Here is a 10,246-nt window from a genome sequence, read left to right on the forward strand (position 1 = left end):
GGCGGGCGCGGGCGGGCGGCGGGCGCGGGACCGAGCCGGCGGCGGCGGCGGCGGCGGGCGGCGGGCGGACTCGCAGCTGGAGCGACGGACGCCGCCTCCCGCCTCCCTCCCGCCCCGTCCCCGCGCCCTCCTCCCTCCTCCGCGCGCCCGCTCGCTCCAGCATCAGGACCACAAAAGGGCGGCTCCGCAGCGGCCCCTGGCGGCCGGAGCGCGCCTCGCCGCCGCGGCGCCCCTCGCGTCCCGCGTCCCGGCGCCCAGGGCCGGCGGGGCGCCGAGGCCGGCGGGCCCGCCGCCGCGCCTCCTGGCGGGGGAGCGCCAGCCCGAGGGCAGGGCAGACCCGGCTTCCAGGGGGCGCCCGCCCCTGCCCTGCGGACGACAGGAAAATACACTAGAAGCGGCGCACGGCCCTATAGGGTGCCCGCTTGGCGTGGCCCGGGCTGTCCTTGGCACTTCTAAGCCTCGAAGTCAACAGCGGTAGCAGTAGCGCTAAGAGTGTCAGCGACAAAAACGCAAAAAAGAGCACCCCGGTACTAACCATGTGCCAGGCACTGTGCCCGGTACTTTTAAGTTTATAACTTACTGAATAGAAATAGCAACCATCGTCGGGGGTTCAGCAGCAAAACACACAAAACAACACCAGAAAACAAACAAACAAATAGCAACCCTTGTGTTTTTATCAGCAGCAACCAGAAGTAACATTTTTCCTCACACTTGCTGTGTGCACATACTATTCAAAATATTTCAAAGGATATTGACACATTTGGTCCAGCTGCTCTAAGAGTGGCATGTCACCCTGCCTTCAAACTCTCTCCAAAGATGTCCCCAAATTAAAGCCCACGAGGCCCTGTAGGACCGGCCCCCTCCCCTCCCTCTCTCTCCCTCACCTGCTCTGCCTCAGCCACACAGGTTTCTGTTCCTCCAGCACGGCAGGCGGGGTCTGCCTCAGGGCCTTTGCACGGGCTGTGCCCTTTGCCTGGAATGCCATCTCCCAGATGGTGCATGGCCGACTCACTCACTGGATCCTCATCACTTTCTCTCTCCATCTTTTCTAAAATCATTCAGCCATTATCATCTCCTTTCTCTGGCTTGCTTTTTCCTCCATGGTATGTATACCCTTTTAACTTAACTCTAATATGCTATGTATTTACTTGTTTATTAATGAACCGCATAGCTCTTTCCAGGTGCCAGGCTCTGTGCTGGACACTCAACATGTAAGAACTCATTCAATCCACACAACAACCCCCTGGGTGGGCGCAAATAAACAGATTCTGACAGACTATGTTTGGTCGGTGGAGCATGGGACTCTTGATCTCGGGGTCATGAGATCAAGCCCCATGTTGGGGGTACAGATTACTTAAATAAACTTAAAAAAAAAAAACACTTAATGCAGGGGTGCCTGGGTGGCTCAGTCAGTTAAGCATCTGACTCTTGATTTTGGCTCAGGTCATGATCTCAGGGTCCTGGGATTGAGACACATGTTGGGCTCCTTGCTCAGTGTGGAGTCTGCTTGAGATTCTCTCTCCCTCTGCCCCTCCCCCTGCTTGTGAGCACTCTCTCTGGAGTGGATACATAAATCTTTAAAAAAAAAAAAACTTTCTAAAAAAAATAAAAAACAATGTGATATTTAAAAGATCAAAATGCAAAAAATTACAATGAACAAGATATCAAAATTTTAAATAAGCACAGAATTAGTATTACTGAGCTTTCCCATTGGCTCAGCATGGCACTGTCACTGATCCTGATTTTAATTTTTAATTTGTTTTATTTTTATTTTAAATTAAAAATTCTGTTTTAAAACAAAGACAGGACCAGTAACAATGCCATGCTGAGCCAAAAGGGAAACTCAGGAATACTGATTCTATTTAAAGTGTTGACATTTTGTTCATTATGGATTTGTTGGTCATCAGTGCTGGCTTTTTAAAATTGCATTAAAATAATCTTTATCTTGATGACTGGGTTTTTTGGCACCCCCTTAAACTTTCTCCCCAGGTGAGCTCACCCTGGTCCCTCCCAGCACAATCCTCAAAGCAACCAACTGTAAGAGGGGCGTACTGTTTCTATACCCACTCTATAGAGGGGGAAACTGAGGCTCGGAGTGGTCAAGTCACACGGAAAGAGTGCTGGGATTTGAACCCAGCCAGCTGACTCTGGAGCTCACACACTTCCCGCGATCCCACACCATCTTCCTCACGCTACAGGTAGCTAAGCCTGGGTTTCCTTAATTGTCAAGTGACACCAAAGAGTGAACAGGGGGATGTCCCTGGCATGAATTCAGTGAGCTAATTGGTGAGGCTTAGTATAGTGCCTGGGACATTCTTAGCACTCAATGAATGGCTATTGTCACGACTGTTACCAGCAGCCACCTGCCCAACCATAAACAGGAGCAGAACATCGGGGTCGGCTGAGAAGCAGGGGTGGGGGGTGGTCAGGAGTCCTCCTACGGCATCTCACCCCTTGGCCCTGCCTGGCCCCTGGTTCTCGGCTCAGCCCCAGGATGGGCTGGTGGAGCAGGGCCGGAGACAGCTTCCGTCTCCATGGAGACCGGAGGACGGTGCCCGAAGCCCTGTGGGTCTCTGATGTGCCAGGAGAGTCGGTAAAAAGGACAAAAATTAAACCCAGCAGGCACCCTGTGAGCTGAAGATGCACCTTCCTTAGCCTCTTGCTTCTACCCAAAATGAACTGGGGGGTGGAAGGGAAGGGGCTGGAGAGAGCCTAGTCCAGCTCCCGTCTGGCCTTGGGGAGCTTAAACTCAGCGTTCCACCTTCTGAGCGATACTCAGCCCTGGAGTTCATTCCCTGACCCAGCTGGTGCACCTCAGCCGGAGCAGGGGTGGGGGAAGGGCAGGGAAAACAGCCTGTGCATCTGGAAGCATCTGGAGCCCACGAGGACGCTTCTCTGAGTTGTTTCCAGCCAGGGGCGGGGGCGGGGGGGACCTGGTCACAATTGGCATCATGGCAGGGGTCCCGCCAGCTGAGATATTACTGAAGAAGCAGAGGGTGGGAGCAGAGCCCGTTGGAGAGTCCGGGTGGGAGGCTTCCAGCAAATCACTTGGCTCTCCCGTCCTCGAGGCCCATCCACGCTGTAGCCATGGTCATCTTCCATCACAAGGATGGACACATTGTGGACGCTTGGGCTGCAGGGAGCGTGGGCGTGCAAGTATCTGTTCGAGTCCCTGCAAATCAGCTTTTTTTTTTAAGATTTTATTTATTTATTTATTATTTAGAGAGAGCATGAGCGCACTTGTGAGCACAGGGAGGGCAGAGGGAGGGAGAGAGAGAATCTCAAGCAGACTCTGTGCTGAGCATGGACTCCATCTCACAACCCTGAGATCATGATCTGAATCGAAACCAAGAGTCGGATGTTCAACTGACTGAGCCACACAGGGGTCCCTCAATCAGCTCTCTAAATACAAAACAAAACAAAACAAACTTAAATAAATTGATCTTAAAGGCTGGGATGCCTGGCTGGCTCAGTCAGTTAAGTGTCTGCCTTCGGCTCGGGTCATGATCCCAGGGTCCTGGGATCGACTCCCACACTGGGCTCCCTGCTCGGCGGGAACCCTGCTTCTCCCTCTGCTGATCCCCTTGCTTGTTCACTCGCTCTCTCTGACAAATAAATAAATAAAATCTTAAACAAATTTTATCATAAAGGCAAATCTACATTGCTGCCTTAAAAAGGAATGAGGTTTATTAGATATGCAGTGAAAACCGTATTTTTTAGGAGGTTTAAACTGGACTCTGGCGCTCTTACTCTTGGTTCAGAAGGGCCATCAGCAAGCATTAGAGGTGTGAAAGACCCGTTAGCACCTGAAAGACTTTCTCCTGACTTCAGTGGAACCACAAACAGCTGGAAAAGGTGGTCTTTCCATCAACCCCCCAAATCACAGTGGGAGTCCCACCTTTTGGGAAACCCTGGATTAGGGGACGGTGCTCTAACCCTAACAAAAGGTGGTTTGTGCTGTGTGGCCCTGGGTGAATCACCTGAACTCTCTGGGCCCCAACTCCTTTATCAGTAAAATGTGGGGAGGGGCGGTGGCAGTTCTGTGAAACGGAGCTGTGAGGCTCACATGATATTGTGGATGGGTAGCGGGGTGAGCCTCAGCCCCGTAATAACGGTGTCCAAGAAACGCCGAGTTTTTAGACTCTACAAATTCACTTAAATCCCGATTCTTGCCCCCAGCCTTCCCCTGGCTGGCGGGAAACCCTGGGGGCTGTCATTCCTGTGTCAAAACCTCCTCCTCCCCAAGCATGCAGGAGGTGGCCCTGAGCAGCACCTCTGGGCCCCGCGTGTGCCCTGAAAACTCCCCCACGTCCGATTTAGGACCCTTCCCTAGAACACCTATAAGGAGGCTCTTTGCAAACTGTAAGGAGATGTCAAGAGGGAGCTGGAAGGCACGGCGGTAACTTTCTAAGGGGAGGAGAGCAAAGTCCAGAAAAAACACGGATGCCAAGAGTGAGAACAACACCAGTTACCACCATATCAGCTAGTTACCATTGCGTAACCATGTACAACAAACTCAGTGGCCTGAAACAGGTTTACTGTCTCACGGTTTCCCTGGGTCAGTAACTTGAGCACAGCGAGTCACTGGGTTCTCAGTCTCACGAAGCTGCAATCAAGGGGTCAGCCAGGCGGCATTCAGAACGCCAGACCCTCTTCCAGGCCCAGGTGGTTGTCATTCCCATTGACTTGCTCAGCTCCAGATGCCGCCCGCGGTTCCACACCACACGGCCCCCCGTCTGGCCAGCTCACCCAGGGCCAGCAGCAGACTCCCCTGCTCCAGTCGGCTAAGATGGAGCCTCGTTGCAGAATGTGCATGTGCCCATCTGGGCATCCTGCCCAACATGTGGATCCTGATCCTGCTGGGGCTGAGGGGCGGGGCCTGGGACTCTTCATTCCCAACAAGCCACCAGGGGAGGGGCCGCAGGTTTGGGGCGATGTCTGCAGTGTTCCCGACTGGACTTTTCATAGCAAGGCTCTTATTTCACCGGATGTGGGCACGAAGAGGGCTGAGCCCCAGGAGGAGGCATGAGAAACGGCTCCTTGTCCTTTTCTGGTCCGTGTCCCCCCGGCAACCCCCCGCCCCCCGCCTGCCAACATCCTGGCTTTCTGCTGGTGGGGAAATGGCCAGTCAGCGGGCAGAGGCATGGCATGTGGGTGATGGTCAGCCTCACCTTGTCCCTTTGAACCCTGATGCCCTTCGGACCTGCCCCCTCCACCCCTCCATGCCCCCCCGGTGGGCCACAGCCCCAGACCAGGAGTGGACACGTGCCCCCCCACACCGCTGAATCCTCCCCCTGGGAATTTGAGTTTGAGAACAAGACGAGCCCTCGATGGGGCCGGGTGTGCACGATGTGGAACCTGGGAGCTGTCAATGGGTTTGTTTTTTTTTTCCTGCCAAGTTAGAATGAGAGAGATGGATAATAAATTCTTTTTTCTGAATGAGCCAGCCCCAGTGTGTTCCTGTGACTCGCAATCAGAACCACGTGGGCTTACATACTGTAGGATTCTGTGCATGGGAAGCGTCCGCAACGGCAAATCCAGACACAGAGGGTGGATCTGCGGCTGCCAGGGGCCGGGGGAGGGGATGGGGTGTCTCTTGGGATGATGGAATATTCTGGAATTAGGGCTGATGGAGGCACAACTCTGTGAATGTACTACAAACTACTGAAATGCACACCTGAAAAGGGTGGATTTTATGGTCAGTGACTCGATCTCAGTGACTCTTTTATTTTGAATTAAACTAAATGTCAGATCTGGGGCCGCCTGGGTGGCTCGGTCTGTTGAGCATCTGCCTTCAGCTCGGGTCATGATCTCAGGGTCCTGGGATCGAGCCCCACGTCGGGCTCCCTGCTCAGCGGAAGTCTGCTTCTCCCTCTCCCTCTGTCACTCTCCCTGCTTGTGCTCTCTCTCTCTTTCTCAAATAAATAAAATCTTAAAAAATAACAATAATAAAATAAATAAAAAATTTTTAAAAACTAAATGTCAGCTCTGTCTCCCATCTGCCATTCGACCTTAGGGCGAGATACTTCACGGGTTTGGATTTCTCTTTCGTCCTCTGTAAAACTGGAAATACAAATGGACATATAATCCCAGCAGGTAAATGCAGGAGGGATGGAGTGAGAAGCACCCCCACTTGGCAGCCATCAGAGGGTCCTGCTTTCGGGCACGAATCCCCAGTGTGTGAGTCCTTGGAGTAGTACTGGGATCTGCATGGAGACCCTCCCCACCACTGCCTGGTCACAAAGGGGATGATGGTAACTCCCCGGTGGGGAAACCCCAGACGCCACATCATCCACACCATCGGGGTTTGCGCCCCGCAAAGGACACGGCATCTGGGCTGTGGTCCCCCGGCCCCCCGGCCCCCCGACGCAGAAGCTGAACCCAATTGTGTGGACACACCAGGATACCCAGACTGTGGGTCATTCTACAAAAATACCTCTTAAAAGGGTCCAGGTCGTACGACGCAAAGATGAGGAACAGTCCAGGGTAGAGCAGGCTAAAGAGACAGGACCCCAGAATGCAGGTGTGATCTGGAATGTTCTTTACTACAGAGGATGCTGTTGGGGACAATGACCAACACTGTCTGTTATTAATCGGTGTCCACTACCCGAGCTGGGTGAGTGCTCTGTGAGGGAGGGACGCCCTGCATTCGAGGAAATGCACTGGGACAGATTTAGGAGAAGGGGGTGGGGACAGACGGGGAGAAAGGGACGAAACACATGTGACACGTTAGTGTTCACAGAGCACACGAAGGGTTCAAAAAGTTCTTCCTGGCCTTCTCAGAATGTTTCCGTAAATATGAAATGATGTCCAAATAACAAGTTAGGAAACAGTGCTTTGTTAAAGCACTGGGCGGCGTCCCCATCTGTCCCTTGAGAGCCTGCCCACCCGCTGCGAGCCACTCCCTCCCCTCTTCCTGGGGGTCTCTGGTCCGGGGACAGGTGTCCGGCGTGGACTCAGGATGCCCCTTGTGTCCTGGGCCACCGGTAGAGACATTCCTGCGGCCCCTGGGAGCCACGTGTCCTCGAGCGACCCCTGCCACCCCTCCTGGAGTGATCAGAGCGCCTCTCAGACGCCAGCAGTGTGTTCTTGCCAAAAACAGAGGTCCACTCTGCTCCCCGGCATTGGCCGTTTCCTCCACAATGAAAGAGAGGAAAACCAGAGCACAGATGGGGGGGCACAGGCGGTTCCTGGAAAGAGCCGGGTGGCAAACATTTTGGGTTTGGCAGGGCACAGGGTCCCTACCGCTCGGCTCACCAGCAGCTGCAGGGGAGACATAACCAGGTGGGCGTGGCCACGTGCCGATAAAACTTTATTTACAACCACAGGCAGCTGGCTAGACCAGGGCCCCGGCCCCCCCCAGTGTTCTGAAAGGCCCCTGTGAAGGTCTGCGGTGGTGGAAGCCGGGGAAAGCTGTGTGTCCGTCAGCAGGGTGAGTAACTCCAGGCACCTTCCAGGGACAGAACACCATTCGGTGTTGAAAAGGGCCACATCTATAAGGAAAACTATGAAAGCAAGTTAACACAAGCCCAGGACGGTATGACGCTGTCTGTGGAAAACGGTCAGGCCGTACACAAAACGCTCCCGAATACTGTCCGTGTGTCCCTAAGGGTGTATGTAAAAACGCTTTTTATTAATTTTTATTTATTTATTTATTTATTTTTTAAAGATTTTATTTATTTATTTGAGACAGAGAGAATGAGAGACAGAGAGCATGAGAGGGAGAAGCAGACCCCCCGCCGAGCAGGGAGCCCGATGCGGGACTCGATCCCGGGACTCCGGGATCATGACCTGAGCCGAAGGCAGTCGCTTAACCAACTGAGCCACCCAGGCGCCCCTAATTTTTATTTTTTTAATATATATTAAATCCTCTCTACCCCCAACGTGGGGCTCAAACTCACAACCCCGAGATCAAGAGTCTCACGCTCCACCGACTGAGCCAGTGGGGCGCCCCTAAGAGTGTTATTTAAAGAACAAAAAAGGGGCGGCTGGGGGGCTCAGTCAGTTAGGCGTCCGACTCTTGATCTGAGCTCAGCTCTTGATCTCAGGGTCATGAGTTTGAGCCCCGTGTTGGAGCCTACTTTAAAAAACAAAAAGAGGTGGGCGCCTGGGTGGCTCAGTTGGTTAAGCCACTGCCTTCAGCTCAGGTCATGATCCTGGAGTCCCAGGATCGAGAGTCCCGCATCGGGCTCCCTGCTCGGCAGGGAGTCTGCTTCTCCCTCTCCCACTCCCCGTTTGTGTTCCGTCTCTCGCTGTGTCTTTCTCTGTCAAATAAATAAATAAAATCTTTAAAAAAAACACAAAAACAAAAAGAGGAACAGAAAGGCCAGAGACAGGGAACAGTGTCTCCGGGGAGAGACGGAGGTGGTCTGGAGGGAGGCTCGCTCGTGTTTTATCGCCTCAAAACACAGACACCTGGGCAGAAGTCAGAGCCCACAAGGTGACCCCCCGCGGTCCTCATGGAGGTGACAGGGCCCTTGCTGGCACACGCTGGTCCAGGTCATCTGCTGCTGCCGCCCAGGGTAATGACACTGAGGCTGAAGCTCACCAGCCCCCAGGGAGCCCACGGAGGCTTCCCAGCCACCCTCCAGGGGCCGCTGACCTTTCCAAATGCACGTCAGGCCTCATCCCTCCTCTCCTTGGCCCACCTCTTCCCACGGTTCCCCATCACATTGAGATGCAAACGCCCCCCAGTTCCCTCGCCTCCTCCCTCTCCCCCCATGGCTCGCTGGGCTCCAGCCACACAGGCTGCTCAGAACACCAGGCACCGTCCTGCCCAGGGGCCTTTGCAAGGGCTATGCCCAATGCCTGGACCACCATCCCCAACTTCCAAATGGCGTAACCCTCGTCATTCCGATTTCACTCAGAAGCGCTCTTGAGGGAGTCTCACTGTCCACTCCCCACGCGTTTCCACTTTTCCCTGTCTTCCCCCGCGGACAGTGCAGCCCCTCCGCGCATCCCCAGGCCCAGCATGGCCCCTGGCACGTGGCAGGGGTGGTAAAGGGCAGCGAGGCAACGTTCGAGTGTGACTTGCAAAGAGCCGTGCAAACAGAAAGACAGCTGAGCCCCGAACAACGTGGGTTTGGACGGCGTGGGCCCACCTGCCCAGACAGCGCTGTGATGCATTTCCTCTTCCTGACTGGAAGTTCAGTAACTCTGTCCAGCTTGCTTTACGAGCACGGCAGGTAACACATGGGCTGCTCGGCTACTCGTGCCAGGGCGAAGGCAGACTCCGGGAAGGCCAACGTTGTAGGAGGGCTCTTTTTTTTTTTTTAAGATTATTTCCCTGGTTTCAGTCAATGGAACTTTCTGGGTAAGCCACCTTCCAGCCCTAGGGGTGGGAGGGCGGCAGGGAAGGGAGACGGCTTGGGAAGAGGTGGCCGTGACCCTGGGGCCGGGGGACCCAAGCAGTACCCGCGCCAGGCCCAGCCCGCACACCCGGGTGGGCCCCGCACTCTGGGAACCGGGCCCTGCCCACCTCTCCCCAGGGGGCCAGCGCATCCCTCCGCCTGCACGGCGGCGTCCTGTCCTCCCCGCGGCGGCCACCGGAGGGCGCCCGTGAGCACCCCCGCAGGGGGCGGGTCGCACAGCTCACCTCCCCGTCTCCCCCACGCTCCCGCGCAAACCCCAGCAGCCGAGACCACGTGTGGTCCCCCCCGTAGCCAGAACACCCAGAACGTAAGCTCCCGAGGACACTCCTTTGTTCTCCCTGAGCGTCACAGGGCCGGACACATGGACGCTGTCGGCTGACTGACGAACAGGGCGGACCCAAGCGGGGTCAGCCCGGATCGGGATCCTCCCCGTGGAGCGGGCAGGCAGTGGGAGCTCCCCGGCCTGGAGCAGAGACCTGGGCCCCACACACCGGCCCCAAGTGACCCAGTGACCGCGCCCCGGCCACGGCCTTCTGGAGCCTGGTTTGGGGCTGGGGTGGGCTTTCGCACAGCCCGATGCCCCCCATCCTGGGTGGAACGTGTCCCCCTCAAATCCACGTCCGCCAGAGCCTCGGCTCGGGACCTGATCGGGAAGGAGGGCCTGTGCAGGTGTGCTGCTAGGATGACTCGGTGGCGCACACGGGTGGGCCCTGACGCCACGAGCACGAGACACAGGCCGCCTCGGGAACACTGAGGCAGAGGCGGAACCCACGAAGCCAGGAGAGCCCCAAGCAGAGCCCCCACGGCCTCCGAAGGAAGCAGCCCTGCCCACACCCTGACCCCCAGACTGCTGGCCTCCAGCGCTGGGAGCTCAT

The sequence above is a fragment of the Mirounga angustirostris genome, unplaced genomic scaffold (genome assembly GCF_029215605.1).
Source record: "Mirounga angustirostris isolate CCGP_5_RB_7025 unplaced genomic scaffold, mMirAng1.0.hap1 SCAF_1, whole genome shotgun sequence".
Taxonomy (NCBI): domain Eukaryota; kingdom Metazoa; phylum Chordata; class Mammalia; order Carnivora; family Phocidae; genus Mirounga; species Mirounga angustirostris.